Source organism: Neopelma chrysocephalum, unplaced genomic scaffold, assembly GCF_003984885.1.
Source record: "Neopelma chrysocephalum unplaced genomic scaffold, ASM398488v2 Primary Assembly neopelma1_332, whole genome shotgun sequence".
NCBI lineage: Eukaryota > Metazoa > Chordata > Aves > Passeriformes > Pipridae > Neopelma > Neopelma chrysocephalum.
This window is the reverse complement of record NW_020897995.1, coordinates 62,650-83,053: the sequence shown is the minus strand read 5'-3', so window position 1 is coordinate 83,053 and position 20,404 is coordinate 62,650. Positions and strand designations below refer to the sequence as shown.

The 20,404-nt window shown below is 43.2% G+C and overlaps 1 long non-coding RNA gene across 1 annotated transcript; it reads left to right on the top strand.

The window, feature by feature from the left end:
• Positions 1-7,615: 7,615 nt before the first annotated feature.
• LOC113978467 lies at positions 7,616-12,891 on the top strand. Its single transcript, XR_003537585.1, has 3 exons — positions 7,616-7,725; positions 8,196-8,201; positions 12,880-12,891. It is a non-coding gene; the product is annotated as an uncharacterized LOC113978467 (long non-coding RNA).
• The last annotated feature ends 7,513 nt before the right edge of the window (positions 12,892-20,404 follow it).

The window sequence follows — 20,404 nt, the reverse complement described above, 5'->3', positions numbered from 1 at the left end:
GAGGACCCTATGGGAGTATCTGAAAGATTTGATCAGTTTTTAGGGCCAAATATTTATACGTGGGAAGAAATGCAAGCAATTTTGGGAATATTATTTACGGTGGAAGAACGAGGTATGATTAGAACGGCAGGAATGAGACAATGGGATCAGAGACATCAGCAGGGGCCGGCTGCTGACACCAAGTGGCCTCTTCAGAAACCTGACTGGAATAACCAGGAGCCGACCCATAGAGCTCACATGGCTGATTTAAGGACCATTATAGTTCAGGGTATAAGAGAAGCAGTCCCGAGAGGACAAAATATTGACAGAGTTTTTAAAGAATACCAGAGAAAAGATGAATCACCTACGGAGTGGCTGGAAAGATTAAGGAAAAGTTTCCAACTTTATTCTGGCATGGATCCGCAGGGGGATATAATGGGGGGAGCTGTGTTTAAGATGCGATTTGTGCAGGGAGCATGGGAGGACATTCGGAAAAAGTTGGAGAAAGATGAAGACTGGCAAATCAAGGGGTTGGATGTGTTGTTAAGGGAAGCTCAGAGGGTATATGTGCGAAGGGATGAGGAAAGAGAAGAAGAAAGGCAAAAGAGAGAAGAGGAAATGCAAAAGAGACCGGAGGAGAAACAGGAGGAATTACAGAAAAGGCAGGAGGAGAAGCAGGAGGAATTACAGAAAAGACAAGAAGAAATGCAAAAGAAACAGGTGGAGATGCAAAAAAGACAGACCAAGGTTTTAGTGGCAGCTATACGAGAAGGACAGAGGGGAGACAGAAATCAAAAACGAAGGATCCCTCGTGGATTTGTTAAACATGAACTACCCAGGGAACGTGGTCGGTCAGAATTAAGTGATGTAGAATGTTATTACTGTGGGCAGAGAGGACATTTGCAGAGAAATTGCAGAAAAAGGCTGCAGGATGACCGAATTTATCAGGAAGATTGAAGGGGTCAGGGGCTCCACCTGCTGAGGACCCAAAAGAAAACAGAGCCCTTGATAAAACTCAAATTGGGTCCTCAGCAACAAGAATTTGAGTTCTTGGTGGACTCAGGAGCAGAAAAATAAACTGTACAAAAACTACCTCGTGGCTGTATGACCTCCCCAGACACAGTCCTAGTAGTAGGGGCTAAAGGGGAACCTTTTAAAGTACCCCTCATCAAAGATGTGGAAATAGAAGCCCAAAATAAATATGCATTAGGAACATTTTTGCTAGTTCCTGAGGCTGAATATAATCTATTAGGGAGAGATTTAATAATAGAACTGGGGATTAATCTGGAAGTAAAGGAGCAGGAAATACAGGTTAAAATATACTCCCTTACGGCAGAGGATGAAAAGAGGATAAATCCTGAGGTGTGGTATACCCCTGATTCTGTAGGAAAGTTGGATATAAAACCGTTTGAAGTTTCCATCAGAAATCCAGAGGAGCCAATAAGGGTAAAGCAATATCCTATCCCTCACGAAGGAAGAGTCGCACTTAAGCCAATTATCAAACGACTCTTAACGCAGGGACTGTTAGAACCATGTATGTCACCTCATAACACCCCTATTTTGCCAGTAAAGAAATCTGATGGGTCCTACCGACTGGTGCAGGATTTGAGAGAGGTGAATAAATGAACAGTTACCCGGTTTCCAGTGGTGGCTAATCCATACAATTTATTAAACCAACTTTCCCCTGAATACAAATGGTACAGCATCATTGATCTGAAGGATGCTTTTTGGGCATGTCCCCTCAGGGAAAGTAGTAGGGATTATTTTGCCTTTGAATGGGAGGACCCTGATTCTCATAGGAAACAGCAGTTTAGGTGGACGGTCCTACCTCAGGGATTTACAGAGTCCCCTAATTTATTTGGGCAAGCCTTGGAGCATTTATTAGAATCTTTTGAACCCCATAAGGGCACCGTCTTAATCCAATACGTAGATGATTTGTTAATTGCCGGGGAGAAGTCAGAAGCTGTCAGGGACGAAAGTATTAGGCTCCTAAATTTTTTGAGTTTAAAAGGATTGAAAGTATCAAAGTCTAAGCTGCAATTTACAGAGGAAGAAGTTAAATATTTGGGACACTGGCTGAGTAAGGGACATAAAAGATTAGATCCTGATCGAGTGAAGGGAATTTTGTCACTGTCTATGCCCAAAACAAAAAGACAGATTAGACAGCTTTTGGGATTATTTGGGTACTGCCGACAATGGATTGAAAATTATAGTAGTAAGGTTAAGTTCCTATATGAAAAATTGGCAACAGACGGGTTAGTGAAGTGGAGTGACAAAGATGACAAACAATTAGAAAAATTGAAGGAAGATTTGGTAAATGCACCTGTGTTAAGTTTACCAGATAATCGAAACCCTTTTTATTTATTTGTGAATACTGAAAATGGTACGGCATATGGAGTCCTAACTCAGACTTGGGCTGGGCAGAGAAAACCAGTTGGATATTATTCAAAATTACTAGATCCAGTCAGCAGGGGGTGGCCAACTTGCCTGCAAGCCATTGTGGCTACGGCTTTGTTAGTTGAAGAAGCTACAAAAGTGACTTGTGGGGGAGAATTGAGAGTTTTTACCCCTCACAATATAAGGGGAGTATTGCAACAGAGAGCTGAGAAATGGCTGACAGATAGCTGGTTGTTAAAATATGAAAGTATTCTATTACATTCACCTAAATTAGAACTAGAAGTGACAAATCTACAAAATCCAGCCCATTTCTTATATGGGGAGCCCAAAGGAGACCTGGTACATGATTGCCTACAAGTAATAAATTTTCAGACAAAAATTAGGGAAGATTTAGAAGAGGAAGAACTGAATGAAGGAGAGAAATTATACATAGATGGTTCATCTAGGGTAGTTAATGGGAACCGAAAGTCGGGATATGCAGTGATAGATGGAAAGACTTTTCAAGTCAAAGAGTCGGCCCTTAGATAAGACGTGGTCAGCTCAGGCTTGTGAGTTATATGCACTGTTGAGAGCTTTACGGTTATTAGACGGAAAAGCAGGCACTATATTCACAGATTCTAAGTATGCATTTGGGGTGGTTCATACTTTCGGCAAAATATGGGAAGAAAGAGGATTAATCAATACACAAGGTAAGGGGCTCATTCATGAAACTTTGATTCGAGAAATTCTGAAGGCTCTGAGAAAACCAAAACAGATTGCAGTTGTATATATTAAGGGACATCAGAAAGGATTAAAGGTTACTGTTAGGGGTAATAACTTGGCAGATGAGGAAGCAAAAAGGGCGGCTTTATTAGTAATGGCTAGTTCAGAACAGGGGGACATAGACATTCCGAAAAGCTTCAGTGAACAAGAAAAGGAAAAACTGCAACAGTCTGGAGCGAAAGAAGAAAATAATAAGTGGTTATTACCAGACGGACGGGAAGTTCTTCCGAAAGGTCTGGCCCAGAAAATAATGAGAAAATTACATGAGCAGACACACTGGGGGACACAGGCTTTAGTGGATCAATTTGAAAACAAGTTTGTCTGTGTGGGATCTCATGGAATCGCAAAAAGAACTCTTGAAGGGTGTTTAACCTGTCAGAAGGTAAATAAAAGACAATTGAGGGAGTGGGTGCAAGGAGGACGAGAATTAGCTAAAAGACCATTTGAAAAGGTACAGGCAGATTTTACCGAGTTACCTAAAGTAGGGAGATACTGCCACCTACTGGTGTTAGTAGATCATCTCACCCACTTTGTAGAAGCCTTTCCCGTGGCAAGGTGCACCACCAAAACCGTGATTAAGATTTTATTAGAAGAAATTATTCCGCGGTACGGTACTGTGGCAGTGGTGGACTCAGATAGGGGACCACACTTCACCTCTAAAATAATCAAAGAAACAACAGAGCTTTTTGGAACCAAGTGGGAGTACCACACGCCGTGGCACCCTCAAAGTTCTGGTAAAGTGGAAAGAATGAATGATGAAATAAAAAAACAATTGACTAAATTAATGATAGAAAGTAAAATGAATTGGGTAAAGTGTTTGCCATTGGCTTTATTATATATTCGGACCCAACCACGCACAGACACGGGGGTGTCACCATTTGAAATGATGTATGGAATACCATATGATTTTGGAATCCCGATAGAGAATCCAAAGGTGGAAGACACCCTCTTAAGGGAGTATATAATTGAGCTAATGAAAAGGAGACAACAATTGAGAAAGAAAGGATTAGTAACTCAGAGACCCCCGTTGGATATGGCAATACACAAAATACAACCTGGGGACAGAGTGTTAATTAAGACATGGAAAGAGTCCTCATTAACCCCTCGTTGGGAAGGACCTTTTGTCGTTCTTCTCACTACAGATACAGCCATTCGTACCGCTGAAAGAGGGTGGACTCACGCATCTCGTGTTAAAGGACCAGTTAATACTCCTGAATGGACTGTAACCTCCCAACCCGGAGATCTCCGAATGACGTTCAGAAAAGCGGGACTGGTAAATGAATCGCTTTGAGCGGGACATAAGATCCAGCCTATACTCCTGGTTTGAAGTGCCTTCAGACCTAACCTTAATAAGGGTTTGGTATAGCTGTTGGCTGAGCGGGCCAATCCCTTACCAGACCGGGGGAAGTGGACTGTATCAGATTGCCGAAAAAGGGAAAACTTTTCCTTTTTGTTGTGAATTCGAAACTGAAATTACCCTGCCAGAAAGACCTGTACGAAAAATTCCCTGTATAAAACACCCAGGCTCAGGGCATCAAGGTTGGGTCAGTTGTAAATGTGTATTATGTGGTATAGAGTGGTATTGTGTAGCAAGTAGACGGAATCCCCATTGTATGAAATGTCGAGATTTCTTTATTGTTTCTGATGAGCAACTGAGTGTTCTGGGAATTGACAAGTTATTCTGCGGATGGGAGTGGTTGGTACCAGAAAACTGGGAGGTCTATAAAAAGGATTGGTACAAAACTTTAGAACAGTGTGCCATTAAATTCGCCTGGAAAACAAATTTAACAACCAGCCTACTTTTAGAAATACTAGAGGAGTATATGAAACAAACGAGTCTTGAGGAATAGAAGGAAAACCGAAAGGTTGTAGGAATCTACCAAAAAAAAAAAAAAAAACCAAAAAAACCCCCCATATTCTCCTGAAGAATATTGACTGCTGCCGAGAAGATAATGCAAACCTCGTTGCTCCCTGCAAAGGAGTAGACGAAGGAGGCAGAGCAATAATGCGGTGGAGAATGGATATGGGAAATTATATCTGGATTGCAGTGTTTTTGTGGCAGCTTCCCCAAAGCAGGGAAAGCCCACATCAACCATACAAATGGACTTTGACCAGAGGGGGTGATCTGAAAATAATTAAGAGCAATCTTACAGCAGGACCTCCCAGTTTCTCTGCTACACTGTGTCAACTGGGACCCTTATCACGTTGCTTAAATACGAAACCCTACTATCTTTGTCCCGCATCCAATCCAGGGAAGGGGTACTGTAATCTCCCTAATGAATATCACTGTGCGTACTGGGACTGCGCCACAATTGCTTCTGCCTGGACCCCTACTTCCCGAGATAAGTATCTGGCAACAACCTGGGGACCACCTGGCTGTAAACCATCACAAATTGTTTTGTCTGGAGGATTTAGGAGAGATAGCAATTGCAGTTATATAACCCTCCAAGTAATGAGACCAGAGGACCCAGGATGGTTAATAGGAAAAACTTGGGGAATCAGATACTGGGAACCTGGGACGGACAGGGGAGGGCTAATAACAATAAAAAAACAGGAAACAACCCAACGCCCTCTGGCAATAGGACCCAATAAAGTAATAAAAAAGAAAGAGAATAGCTTCAACCAGAAGGAGAGTGGGAAGAGAAAGACTTTCAAAGACTCAACCGTCCCGACTGTTAACTTTAACAACTCCAGTGTAACCTCAACCTACACCAAGGAATATGAGAAAACAGAACCATTACTACGATTAATGCAAGCGACCTACTATGCACTTAACCACACTGACTCTAACATGACTAATTCCTGTTGGTTGTGCTATGATATCAAACCCCCATTTTATGAAGGGATAGTTTTGAACACCTCATTTAAAATATCCAACCAGGGCGACCCCACACAGTGTAATTGGGAAGAGAAAAAGGTAGGAATCACTCTCCAGCAAGTGAGAGGACAGGGAGTGTGTATAGGGAATGTACCTACCGCCAAGAAGGACTTATGCAGCTATACCATAAGGAAACTGGACAAAACAAAAAAATGGGCTATACCTAGCGGGGAAGGATGGTGGATATGCTCAAGGACGGGTGTAACTCCCTGCATATCTCTACAGATATTTGACGAAAGTAAGGAGTTCTGTGTACAAATAACGGTCATACCTCGAATACTTTATCATTCAAGGGAATCGATTCTGGACCATTGGGACGATAATACACACAGGATACAAAAAAGGGAACCGCTTACTGCCATAACAATTGCCATGCTCAGTCTGGGAGCAGCAGGGGCAGCCACGGGAATTGCATCCTATGTTGAACAAAATAGAGGGTTAACATCTCTAAGAGCAGCAGTTGATGAAGACTTAGAGAGAATTGAAAAATCGATACCATACTTAGAAAAGTCCCTCACTTCACTTTCTGAAGTAGTTTTGCAAAATAGAAGAGGATTAGATTTGATATTTTTACAACAAGGTGGGCTATGTGTTGCATTAGGGGAGGAATGTTGTTTCTCTGCAGATCACTCAGGAGTAGTGCGTGAATCTATGGCTAAATTATGTGAAGGAATTCTTCAAAGAAAAAGAGAAAGGGAAACTCGACAGGGCTGGTTTGAATCATGGTTTAACCAATCACCTTGGTTAACTACCTTAGTTTCTACCCTAATAGGTCCTCTGATAGCGCTGGTAACAATTTTGACACTTGGTCCCTGTATCCTGAATAAAATTGTGACTTTTATTAAGAGTAGAGTTGAAACGGTACAACTTATGGTAATGAGACAGCAACATCTGGACTTGAATGAAGGGACACCTAAAGCAGAACAACCTCCCACCTTAATTGCGGCTCGAGAAGTTGTAATGAGGTTCGATAAGCAAATTACTAGTGAATAAGAAAGGGGAGGAATTGTGATAGTCAATAAAGACAAAAAGAGATAATTTGCTTATCAAATTATATTTGTAATACTGTAATTGTGAATTGTGATGTTATGTTATCATGACGAATTATATTCTACTGTGTTACCTCTAGATTTTAACTATCTATGTAGAAAGTATTTTCCCTAGCAACTGCAGCAGAACCTGTCAAGGAAGACATAAAACAGGGGAAAGGCCCCCAACAACAAAAACACTCTTAGCTGACACAAGCGGATAAGAGGAAGGAGGCGGCCAGACCTGATAAGAAAGAAGACGCCAGGAGAAGCTGATAAGAAAGACAAGAAACAGGGAAGAGAAGATTCCCTAGTAACAAAGGCAGAGCATGCGCAGAATGAACTGGTAACCAGAAACCCGGGAGGAGATTTGGGGTTATAAAAAGAAAAACTGAAACTTATTGAATTTGTAGACTATTGAAGGGGGGGCAAGACCCCGTCCGCCCAGCGCTGTTTGCTCATTTGCCTTAAATAAATCTTTTGTAAAACTTTAAAAGAGTTTTGCTCTTGTTTACCGATAACAAAGGTGTTTCCACTCATTCTAATTTAGCCAAAATTTGAAGACAAACTCTCCTGAGCTGTGTGCTGCCAAGTTGTTCTTGCAGCAGTGTTAAAGGTAAAGGCTAGAGCTAAGCCCTGGCTTCAATAAGTGAAGGACATATGTGATGCCATGTGCAGAGTGTCTGCAATTGTGCTTGGTTTTGCTTCCTGGGATGGGGCAGACGTGTCACTAAGGGGGAAAGAAGACAATGGAAAGCTATAGAATTTGTAACATCCTGAGGCCTCATGGTTGTCGCTGTATAAAACGGTTTGTTTCTGTGCTGTTCATGTCATACCAGTGATGTTTGTGAAGATCAGGCAGAATGGTGTGGTTTGGGAATTCTACATCAGACATTGGTTACTTTGCAGTGCTCATATTTGTATGTGTTTCCTTCCAGTAGTGTTGCAGCAGGTAGCGGGAATTATTTGGACTCAGCATATGACAAAAACCTTTTGGCTTATGAGTCTACCCAGGATTATATGTAAGATAGCAATTTTTGAGGTAAAATTTTATATCATATCCTAACTGGAAAAACTTTAAAAGGGTGGATTGCTTGTATAGTTTGAATGATACTGTCAACTTACCAGACAATGCTATGTATTTGGTATAGAGATCAGTGATTTCAGAATTTATAAAACACTTTCGCAAAGCAGAAACGGGGAAAGTACCGGTGTCAGGTCCCTCAGTTAACTTGCGAAAGTTGTTTCATATGTTAAGTTTCTCTTTTGTACACAGGTGTCAGTAGTTGCCTGCATGATGAATGAAGCCTTGGACAGAAACTGGTATTTTTTGAAACAAGGTTGATGCTGTTTTCTGCAGGTAACAATGGTAACACCAGGAGCTGTTGTGGCTAACAGTTTCCTCAATATTGTTAGAACACAGTTTTGTTGGAGCACAATTTTTTAGTATGTTTAAGCATATAATTATAGAAGGTAAAGATCTTAGATTATTCACTGGGTACTGGTGGAGGAAAGTTTACCTGTTTGGTAGTATAGTAGCTCTAATAATGGCCCATCTTCGCGAACGAAGATTTGGGGAAAGGTCTTTTTACCTTTCCAGCCTGCGCAATGGATTTTTTAGGTGAGACACAGCCTGCGCTGAACTGAGCCCACCCTTTAATCCTAAGGTTCATCTGCCGGGGCCAAGCAAGCTTGGACAATGGCAGTGAGGTCCTCAGGACGTAGGTTTGTTTAGAGTGACCTTCTCATAGATGGATGGCCACACAGGGCTAACGACCTCCATCAGGCCAGGAGACCGGGGACTAGAACCCGTGGTCGCAGCAGTGAAAGTCCTGCACGCTAACCACTAGGCCACCAGGGGTCTCTACCTGTTTGGTGGAGAAGCTTTAACACCATAAGGTACTAGAGAATTAGTATGGTTTCGTAATTCACGAAACACAATGAAATGGAATTCAAAAGTATGTTTGTGTGAGGCGTGTTTGGGTGATGGTGGCCACCGTGTGAAAGTGAATGAATGAAAATGTATGCATGTATGTGTGTGAATATTCAATTACAAATACACAAACACTTTTGGATAAACAAATACACAGACACCTTTACATAAAGTGGCAAAAAATCCAGAAGCTATAATAGAATGGTATGCAAAGGGTGCAACAGAAACAGAACATCCAGTGGTATTATATGATTATGCCATTGTGTTATTTAAGGGCCAAGGTGTGAAAAAGAATAACAGAAGACATATGGCCCAAGGTTGAATGGAGTTCCATCTCCAGGGATGTTCTGGACGGAGTGGAAGTTTTTAAGAATAAACCCTACATTTAAAGAAACCCTTTTAAGCACACTTTGAGAGCACATATCTTAGCTTCAATAGGTTATTGAGTTTATTAATGATAATAGTATTATCGCATGTTTGTGTTTATTGAAATGTTATGGATACAATAAGGAATGTTACCGAAATGCAATTTAAATTGTTCGAATTTGAACGGGGGATTTGTCGGGATACAGAAATCGTGTGAACAATTTGTATTGCATTTCTGCGACCTTTGCCTTGGCACGGCTGGGTGCAGATAGTAAAAAATACTACGCCACTAATATGGCTGCAGGCCTTGTGCCAAGGTGAAGGAGGAGTTCTCTTGGCAGGTAAACAAGTTTTATGGACACCTGCTGTGGGCCAATTAGTACTGCACAACGCAGTATGTTTTCCTTATGTATCCAATGTAGCCTGGGAAAGAATCACGTCTGTGTGTGATAAGCAGTATATAAGCTGTCTTTCTTCTAATAAAGCTGACATTTTGCCGACCAAATTGGTCTGTGAGCTTTATGTTCATGCCCCTCCGCCGATAGGGGTTGCCCATTTTGACTTACCTGGAGTGTCAGTGGCCCACACCAGGGGATATACCTGATTTGTAATTTGGTCAATATTCAGATTGTTTGGTTTTGGTTCTATGCAGCTCACAGCCAAACTCAGAGCTGCCAATAATTGTTCCTCCTTTACTTTGAATTCAATTTTACCTTGTTTAAATTCTATTACAGCTCCCAGATTTTCTAATAGATCTCTGCCCAATAAAGGTTTGGGTGAACTTGGCAAATACAAAACCTGATGCAATCCCATTTGTTTCCCAATTTTAAACTTTAGGGGTTTTAAAAAGAAAGCTTTTTCTGATTGGCCAGTGGCACCAATAACCTGTACATAATTATCAGTTTTAGGTATCAATTCCTGATTTAAAACAGAAAATGTTGCTCCAGTGTCGATCAAAAAATCCAGTTTTTCTTCTTCTTCCCCTAGCCGAATTGTAACCAACAGGTCTGCCAGGGAAAAACCAGCCGGTCCCCGTCAATCACTATCTTGGTGGGCTATGACAGCCCCCCCTGAATTCCTGTTTGCCCGAGTAGGACACTCCCTCTTCCAGTGTCCCTCCTGCTTACAATAAGCACACTGATTCTGACCTATCTCTGTTTGCTTGAAGGGTAAACCTCCCCTTCCCCGTGTTGCCTGTCCACGGCCACGCCCCCTGTAATACTGTCCTGCTGTTACTGGGTTCTGTGTTAAAACTGCAATCATTGCCCTTGTAAGCCTTTTATCTTCCCTCTTTTCCCTGTTGTTATACACTTTCCAGGCTTCATTCATTAATACCTCTAAATCTTTATTAGCAGGGTGGTCCATTTTCTGCAATCTTTTTCTGATGTCAGGATTACATTGTCCCATTAAGAACCCCACCAAATGTAGTTTACCTTCTTCTGATGATGGATCTAAGGTAGTATATTTTCTCATGGCAGCCCTCAGTCTATCCAAGAACTCTGTGGGGGTTTCATTTCGTCCCTGCCTTACATCATACAAGGCTGCCCAGTTCACTGCTTTAGGGATAGCATTTTGTAATCCCACCTTAATCAGATCTCTATATTTCATCAGCATTCTATAATGGTCTGGGTTGTTTGGATCCCAATTAGGTTGTTGCAATGGAAAAATCTGATCTACATCCCCTGTTAAAACTCCCGTGGCAATCTGGCTTACTACTTCTCGTCTAGCTGTTTTTATTACAAGTTCCTTTTCAGTTTCTGTCAACTCTGATAACATCAAATCAATATCAGTCCAGTCTATTTCCTGATTCTTTGCAATTAATTCAAATCTCTTAGCCACTTTCTCAGGATTCTCCCTAAAGCACTTAGCTTCCTCTCTCCAGCTGTTCAAATCACTAGTCGAAAAGGGTACTTTCACTTTTGCCTGCGTGCCTGTAGGTGTTATTACCTGACGCAGGGGCACTAACATATGACCTACTCCTGCTGTTTGAGCTCTTGTCTTAATCCCGCTCCTTCTCCTACCACTCTGTGCCAAAGTTTGACCACGATGTGTGCTACTTATCCCTTCCTCGGGGTCTTCCACACCCCCAGCTATACTCCCAGAGTCATCTACCCCTAGTCCTGATTCCTGCGGGCTGCCTGGTCCTTGCCTAGGTGATTCCAGTCCTCTAAAATGTGGCGACTGCAATTCCTGAGGGTCCAGGATACTATCTTCATCACTCCCTTTCCTTCCCAGCTTAAGACACCTCTCACCTATGCTACAGGCATCACAGCAATGCTTTCTCGGCTTACTATTTTTCTGATCTCTTTCCAATGCCAGTACAAGGGGGTCCTGGGGTGCTACATTAATTCCACAACTTTTCTGCCACTCTGGTTTGTTTCTTAAAGTGAAAAACATATCGACATAGACCACCTCATCCCATTTCTGCTCTCTGCGGAGGAATAACATAAGCTGCAAAATAGTGTTATAGTTTACGCTTCCTTGTGGAGGCCATTTTTCACCATCATCTAAAATATACAAAGGTCACCAATTCTGGCAATATTTCAAAAAGGTCTTTTTACTCAGATTGCCCCCAGGGGTTCCTCCCAAATCCTTCCAATGGCTCAATATACATCCTACAGGAGTTTTGGAATTTATCTCCTTACTTGCACTGGTTCCCATTATGAAGATAGGGGATTGAATCTAAAATATGCTAACAACCACAGCTATTAGACTCCAAACAATATTCAACTGTCAGACCTTAATATTGCTTTTCAACAAAGATTTCATAAAATCACCAGTTTCTAAAAATCACCAACTTGCAAAAATCCACAAGATGTCACCCTTACAAATACACCTGGCTTCTACAACAAGCCTATGTATCCACACAAATCTGCAACGTGCTGCTGTTAACCACCAGATGCACACTTAATAACAAATCTATATACTTAAACCACAAAATTCAAACCAGATGTTAAGACCCTAAGCATATTGAAAGAAACACTGGCCTATGAATCCTACAACAATAATATCGGATGCACCTAGTTTCCTCCAGAGTTTGATTATTTCCACATCTAACACAATACAAATTTAAAGTCCAACCTAACCTTATCTCTTGGGAAGACCTGGGTCCTAAAATATACTTAAAACAGTTATTACATAAAGCACGCACATATAATGAACAATTGCAAAATGGACAGATCTTAATTCTAGGTTTTAAGTTATGTGGTGTATTCACAGTCAATTTTTCAGACCCCCTCCCCATACAAGTTTAACAAGATGTTTCTATGGTTGGTTTAGGGTGAACAGACACTTCAGGAGTTCGGTATTGCCTCCAACACAAAGCAAGAAAACACAAAATTAGCAAAGCAATATAACACGAACACACTGCTATGACAAGTGCTATTTTCCAAGAGTACATAATAGACGACTTAAAACATAGACTAAAGAACAATCAAAGGAAACTTAGGTGCTTTGTTCTTTCCCCGATATAAACACTATTAGGCCAAATACAGACAAAACCAGAACATACCAGCCCAGAGGGGATATTTCTCCAGGAAGAGCGTCCTCTCCCGTGTCCCGTGATAGATGGCGTCCCACCTTTGATTTATGGGTATCCAGAACCAGAATAACCAGAATCCAGAATAAACAAAACCAAAAACCAAATATAAATACCTTTTATCAATAGGCAGTGTTCTTGTCCAGCCCCCGCAAGAGGCCACCGAAGGAGGGAGCCCCTTCGGGTAGAAAGACTTACCCAAGGGCACCCAGGGGGTCCCGTCCTCCGATGATCTCTGCAGCCGGGTGGAGAAGGTGTGCTGCCGCAGGTCGCCAAACAAATCCGAAAAATCGGGTATAATGAACTGCCCAGAGAGCTTTGATCTTTTGAGCAGCAAAGGTATTTATTAGCAGCGCTGGGAGCAAGCCAGCCATTGCTGGAAAAACTTGCTCAAAGGCTTCACACAAAATCAGCAGTTTTTATACAATTTTCAGATGTGATTAAATGCATATTCAAGTGATTACAACATCTATTCATACATATTGATAACAGGCGGAGTATAGGCGGAGCTCAGGCGGAGCTTGGGGGGGCGCTTCTCTTGACCCTCAATTCTGGGGGTACTTCCGGTCTTCCTACCATGGGGAGGGGGCTTATTCTCATCTTCATCAGTTTGACCCTTCTTCCTTTCCATTGTTCTTGACCCGCTCACTCAAGCTTGGAGAAAGCCCTGGCTCCTGGTCTATTTCTCCTATTCAAATGTCTACTTTATCTTACTGCGTCCTAATTTATTGCCTCTAGGCCTATTACATGTACCTCTAACATTCTGTTAAGCTTTGGTGCAGTAAGTAGAACAGAACAAGCACAGATCGTTTTGGATGTAAGTAACTTGTTAGCAGGCCCAAGTTTCTTAGTTAACTCTTTTGGGCTTACCTTCCTGTTTCATGAGAGCTATCAGTTCTGCTTTCTGGGTTGAGGTTCCTGCCGGCAAAGGATTTGATTTGATTACCTCAGTAGTGGTGGTCGCAGCATGCCCAGCCATCTTCACACCTTGTCTTATGAAACTGCTGCCATCGGTAAACCAGTCTGCTGCATCCAGGGGTGGTTCTTCTTTAAGGTCCAGGCAGCTGCAGTACGCTGCTTCAATGGTTTCCAGGCAGTCGTGCACGACAGGTGCAGCCGAGATTCTTCCTTCTAGGAATGAAGCTGGGTTAACAATGTTAGTCACCTGAATGGTTATGTCATCTGATTCAACCAGGATTACTCGATATTTCAGAAATTGGGAGGGTGACAACCAATGATTTCCTTTCTGTTCCAGTACCGTAGATACTGTGTGGGACACTAACACAGTCATTTTCTGCCCCATTGTACATTTCCTGGCTTCTTCTATATTTATGATCATTGTTGCTACTGCCCTTAGGCAGGTGGGCCATCCTTTGCTTACTTCGTCCAATTGCTTGGAGAAGTAGGCTGCTGCTCTTTTGTATGGCCCTCGTTGCTGAGCCAGGACCCCCAGAGCCATTCCTTGTCGTTCATGCAAGAACAACCAAAAGGGCTTCGTTACGTCAGGCAATCCCAACGCCGGAGTCCTTATGAGCTCTTGCTTCAGTCAGTTGAAGGTTTCGCTTGCCTCGGGGGGTCCAAATTATGTCATTCTTATTTACTTTCAGCAGGTCATATAAAGGCTTTGCAATTAGCCCATACTGATATATTCATAAATGACACCAACCTGTCATTCCTAGAAAGGCTCGAAGGTTTCTCACCATCTGTGGTTTGGGCGTTTGGCAGATGGTTTCCTTTTTCATTGTCCCCAGAGATCGTTGTCCTCCAGATACTTCGTAATCCAGGTACACCACTTGTTTCTGCACCGGCTGCACTTTCTGTTGAGAGACTCGATACCCATTTAAGTCCAAAAGGTTTAAGAGGTTTACTGTCCATTGGACACATTCTTCTTGTTTTTCAGTAATAATCAGTAGATCATTCACATATTATAAAAGTACACCCTTTCCCAGTGGTGACTGCCATTGTTCCAATTCTTTAGCTAATTGATTCCCAAAAATTGTGGGAAAATTTTTGAACCCTTAAGGTAACACTGTCCAAATGAGCTGAGTTTTCCTTTCTGTGGTGGGATTTTCCCACTTGAAGGCAAATATCCTTTGACTTTCCTGTGTTAAGGGAAGGCAGAAAAAAAAGGCATCTCTTAAGTCTAATACTGTGAACCAAATTAGATTTTCTTTTAATATTGTTAAGAGGGTATATAGGTTTGCAACAGCTGCATGTATGTTTTAGTTATTTTATTTACTGCTCTTAAATCCTGAACCAACCTATATGTTCCATTTGGCTTCTTGACTGGTAAAATTGGGGTGTTGAAATCTGATTCACACTCTACAAAAAGCCCCCATTTTAAGAAGTTATCTATTATTGGCTCAATTCCTTTTCTATCTTCCAACCTCAGTGCATATTGCTTCCTAATTACTGGGTTTACTCCTGGCTGTAATTCTGTTTGAATGGGAACTGCCCTTTTCAACTTTCCTGGTGTTTCAGTAGCCCAAACTCCTGGGTATACTTGGTCTAAAATTTGATTGACATTTGAATTATCCTGGCTTGGCTCCACATAGCTCATTGCTAAACTCAGAGCTGCTATTAATTGTTCTTCCTTTACCTTAGATTCAATTTTACCTTCTTTGAATTCTGTTACAGCTCCCAGATTTTCTAGTATGTCTCTGCCCAATACGGGTTTGGGTAAATCTGGTAAATACAAAAACTGATGCACTCCCATTTGTTTCCCAATTTTGAACTTTAGGGGTTTCAAAAGAAAGCTTTTCTGATTGGCCAGTGGCACCCACGACTTAAACATATTTATTGCTTTTAGGTATTAAGTTTTGATTCAAAACAGAAAATGTAGCCCCGGTATCAATTAGAAAATCTAATTCTTCTTTTTCTTTCCCTAGCTTAATTTTTACCATCAGGTCCCCTAGATGCAGGCCCGCCGGCCCCCCCTCTTCACTCAGTACTCTGTAAGCAACAACAGCCCCTCCTGTGCCTGCATTTCCACCTGTTAATTCAGGGCATTCTTGCTTCCAGTGTCCCTCTTTTCTACAATGTGCACACTGGTTCTGACCCAGCCTTGTCTGTCGGGGAGGTAAACCTTACATCTATTACACAAGGCTTGTACATATAACCAACAGTTGCAAAATGGACAAATCTTAATTCTTGGTCTTATCCAAAGTGGTGTGCTTATAGTTAACTCTTCAGCACTACCTCTCATATAGGAATTCTTAGCATGATAATACCTTTAACTATGTGGTCCTGGATGTTTCAAGGTAAGCAAGGTATATCAGATACACAATAACTTTTCCGAAAACAAACAAGACACCCTTGTTTCCCTCAAAATAAACAATATTTGGCAAATACAAACAAAACCAGACCAGACCAGACCAGAGGGGATATTCCCCTGGGAGAGCGTCCTCTCCCATATCCCCACGAGAGACGGCGCCCCGCCTTCGACTTATGGGAATCCAGGACCAGAATAACCAGAACCAGAATAGACAAAACCAGAAACCAGATATAAATACCTTTTATCAATAGGCAGTGTTCTTGTCCAGCCCCTGCAAGAAGCCACCAAAGAAGGGAGTCCCTTCGGGTAAAAAGACTTATCTGAAGGCGCCCAAGGGGGTCCCATCCTCGGAGGGATTCCGCAGCCGGGTGGAGAAGGTCACCAAATGAATCCGAAAAAATCGGCCCGAAAGACTGCTCAGAGACATTTTTTTAACTTTAAACAGCAAGATATTTGTTTATTCAACGTTGGGAGCAAGCCAGCTCGCACTGGACAAACTTGCTCCACTTGAAAGTGCAAAAGCAAGACATCTTATATACTTTAGATACATGGTTACATCATTTATTATACATATTAATGAGTAGGCTGGTCTCTCGGTGGAGTCTTTCCAGACATGCCCAGTCTTCTACTGTGGGGGTCTTCTCCTCAAGCCTTCATCTGTAGCAGTGAATCTACCTTGTATGGGAAGCTGTGGTTTGAGTGTGTTTCAAAATGGCTTTTTGTGGTCCCTGTGCTGGCTCGTGCTTTCTTCTTCCCAAAATCCCCCATGGCCAGTTCTTATCTCTGTCTCAGGAATCCCCTGAGAAGATATCAAGAAGTCTTCTCATTGGACCTTTAACCCCTTCCTGCGATTGGGTGTCCTGTAAGCCCCCTGACCCTGTAATTGGTCACTCTGTGAATCCTCCAAAACCCTATAAATGTAACCACCCCATCAATAAACGCTCTCTCGCCTCCTCTCCACGTGCTGTGTGCTGTCTCTCCAGCTGCCATGGGAACACGTGGGTGGGGGGAGGGGTGAGCACCTAACCCCGCCATGCGTCCAGGACCCTGAAGAAACCCCTGGAGCTGGAGTAACCCCTTCCCTATCCACCTCAAGCCTTCGGAAATGGAACCCCACAATGGGAGGAATGCACCCAGATTCATCCCTCTGGTGGTCGCCATGGACGTCTTCCTCAATTTGACCTCTTCAATTAGGTGACCTGAATTCTTCAAACTTGCAAAATCCTGGCTCTGGGCCTTCTAGATCTTATTCAAATGTCTAGTTTACCTAATTTATTACCTTGTGTATGCTACTCCTATTCTTTCTATAATAAAGACTTTGGTCCAGTGAGCAGAACAGAACAAATTAACCAGTGCTCTGAAAATATTCTTCTAGCAAAACAGGTAGAGCAAACAGGACAAGGTATACCAACTGAACCATTGTTAACTCAAGGAGCGTTTGGACAATGCTCTCAGGGGCAGGGTGGGACTGTTGAGGTGTCCTGGGCAGGGCCAGGAGTTGGACTGGATGATCCTTGTGGGTCCCTTCTAACTCAGAATATTCCACGATTCTACCAGTTAACACGTGTGCAATTCTGCAGCACAGATGCAGATCCCCAGCAGGCTCAGCATCTCTGCTTCTGGTTTAGTTTGGCTCCGCTTGTCCTGCCAGAGCGGGGCTTCTGCTCTGTCCCCACCAGGTGATGGCAAAAGGGCACAAAAACAGAGTTAACAATGCTTCAGTTGGTATATCTTGTCCTGTTTGCTCCACCTGTTTTGCTAGCCAGGAAGGGCAGATAATTGCTTGGACTTCTCTTCAATCACTGTGGCTGCACCAAAAGCCCACCGGTAGCCCTTCGGGTCCTTGAAGTATCCTCTTCTTAGGTAGTCCATACCGAGAACGCAAGGGGCTTCTGGCCCCGTCACAATGGAATGCTTTTCCCATTGCTCTCCTGTCAAGCTTATGTTGGCCTCTACCACTGACAACTCTTGAGACCCTCCTGTCACTCCAGAAATAGAAACAGTCTCTGTACTCTTATGCTCCGATGGCATTAAAGTACACTGGGCTCCAGTATCTATCAAAGTCCGGTATCTCTGAGGATCCGATGTGCCAGGCCATCGAACCCACACAGCCCAGTAAACCCGATTATCTGCCGTGTCCCTCTCCTTCTCCTGGCAGAAGGCAGGGCCCCTCTATTGGTCTTGACCAGAGCATTTGCTGTCGGATTTTTGTTTTGGCTTATCAGAGGCATTTTTGTCAGCACTGAAGCGGACCTCTGTCTTCCTGCGTCTCGGAGATCGCAGCCGTTTTTCAGGACATCTGCATCGACCACGTAGACAACTTTCTTATCGTCTTCCTTCCCTTTCAGTTCTCTCACTCTGACCTCCAGTTTGGAAGTGGGCTCACCATCCCACTTTTTCATGTTTTCTCCCTTGCTGTGTAGGTAAGACCACAGTTGACCACATGATCTACGTCTGGGATTTTCTCTCCTTCTGCATATGAGGGGAGGAGATCTTGAACGAGATGGGCACCAAGATCGAGGTCGAGGTTGAAATCGTGGTTGAGACCGTTCCACTGGTCTGTCTCTGTCATCTCTGTAATCTCTATCTCTGTAGTTGTCCTCATATTCGTAAGGCCTCTCCATTCTCTTCCTAGGGTGGCTGCGTCGGAAGTCAGAGGAGTCTTCCAGACTTTCTGCTATGCTTTGTATCCAAGTGCACATCGTTTCCACGGTCGATTCAGTCATCCTTGGATGGTATATTGTTATTAAGCAATTAACATATGATGCAGGGGCACCTTTAATTACTTTCTTCCACACTGACTGCGTGCACGGAGTGCTCTCTGGCTCTAGCCACTGGTGGTATTCTAGGTCACAAGAAACGATTTCCAGCATAGCCAATTCCCCTAAGTACTGGATGCCTTCTTCTGCCGTAGTCCACCTTCTTGGAGAACTCACCAGCTCTTCTCTAAATGGGTACCTCTCCCTCACAGCATTGAGGATCTGGAGCCAAAGACTGCGCAAATGTCTCTCTCTTCCCATTTCCTGTTCAGTGACTCGATCTCGAACCATAGATCCTAACTGCTGTGCCTCAAAACCTTCCAACCTGTGGCTTCTAGCCCCATTATCCCAGCATCGTAACAGCCAGGTGAGAATTCGTTCACCAGGTTTGCGACTGTAATCTCCTTGTAGGTCTCAGAGTTCTGCTGGGGTCATTGATCGCATAATTTCACTTGCTATAATGACTTCCCCTCCGCTTCTTCCACGTGGGACCACTTCCGCTCTCTCTCTGCGTCTCTCACGTGGAGGTGGAGACCAAGTGCGCCACGAGGATGTGTAACTACATCGTCCGTCAGACTTACTAGTTGGAGGTAGGAATAATTCTCCCTCGTGCCTAGGGAAATGCCCTAGCAAGTTCTCTGTTTCTTCCAAATCCTTTAATAGGTAGTCCAATTTCGACTTTCTCTTTGGCATATCACTGATCGTCTGTCCTGTCACTCCTTTTTCCTTTGGACATGCTCCTAGTTCTTTTGGGCACGCTCCTTCTCTAGCAGCCGCTCCTTCTTCTCCTGCGGCCTCTCCCTCTTCTTTTTCAGCATCCCCTTCTTCCCTTAGAGACGTGGACGGGGCAGGTCCTGTTGCTCCTTCTAACTCTTCTCCTTCTTCTTCTTCTTCTTCTTCTTCTCTTGCAGCTGCCCCTTCTTCTCTTACTAATCGCGGAGGTGGGCCTGTAGGTTCTATAACCTGCCTTATCCATGCCTTCTTCTTCACTCTAGGGGTAATAGTGATTTTGGACTTTACAGTTTGGGTCCCCCTCTCAATCATAACCTTGACTCTAGATGTAGTAGTTTGGGTTCCAATTTCAGTGGACTTAACAGAAGCCATGCTGGCTTCAAGTGGGGTCTGGGTCCCAGTTTCAGTGGACTCAGTAGAGACGGCACTGACTTCAAGTTGTTTGGACCCCGATTTCTGTGGACTCAATAGGGACATCACTGGTTTCAGATGGCATGGTTTGGGTTTCTGTCTCAGCCTTAACCTTCCGAGAGTGATCTACGGCAGCTCGATAAGCACTAGCCAAGCCCCAGTACAAAGCCAAAAATTGCGTGTTTGGGTCATCATATGAAAGACACCCTTCCCTTAAACAACGCGTCATCTCATCAGGATGGAACACTTGTTCTGGCGTGAAGTCCCAAGTAATGGGAGGGGTCGCACATCCTACCAGTTTACCAAAATCCAGCCATGCTCCTTGCCATCCAGAGACTGGCCTTTCC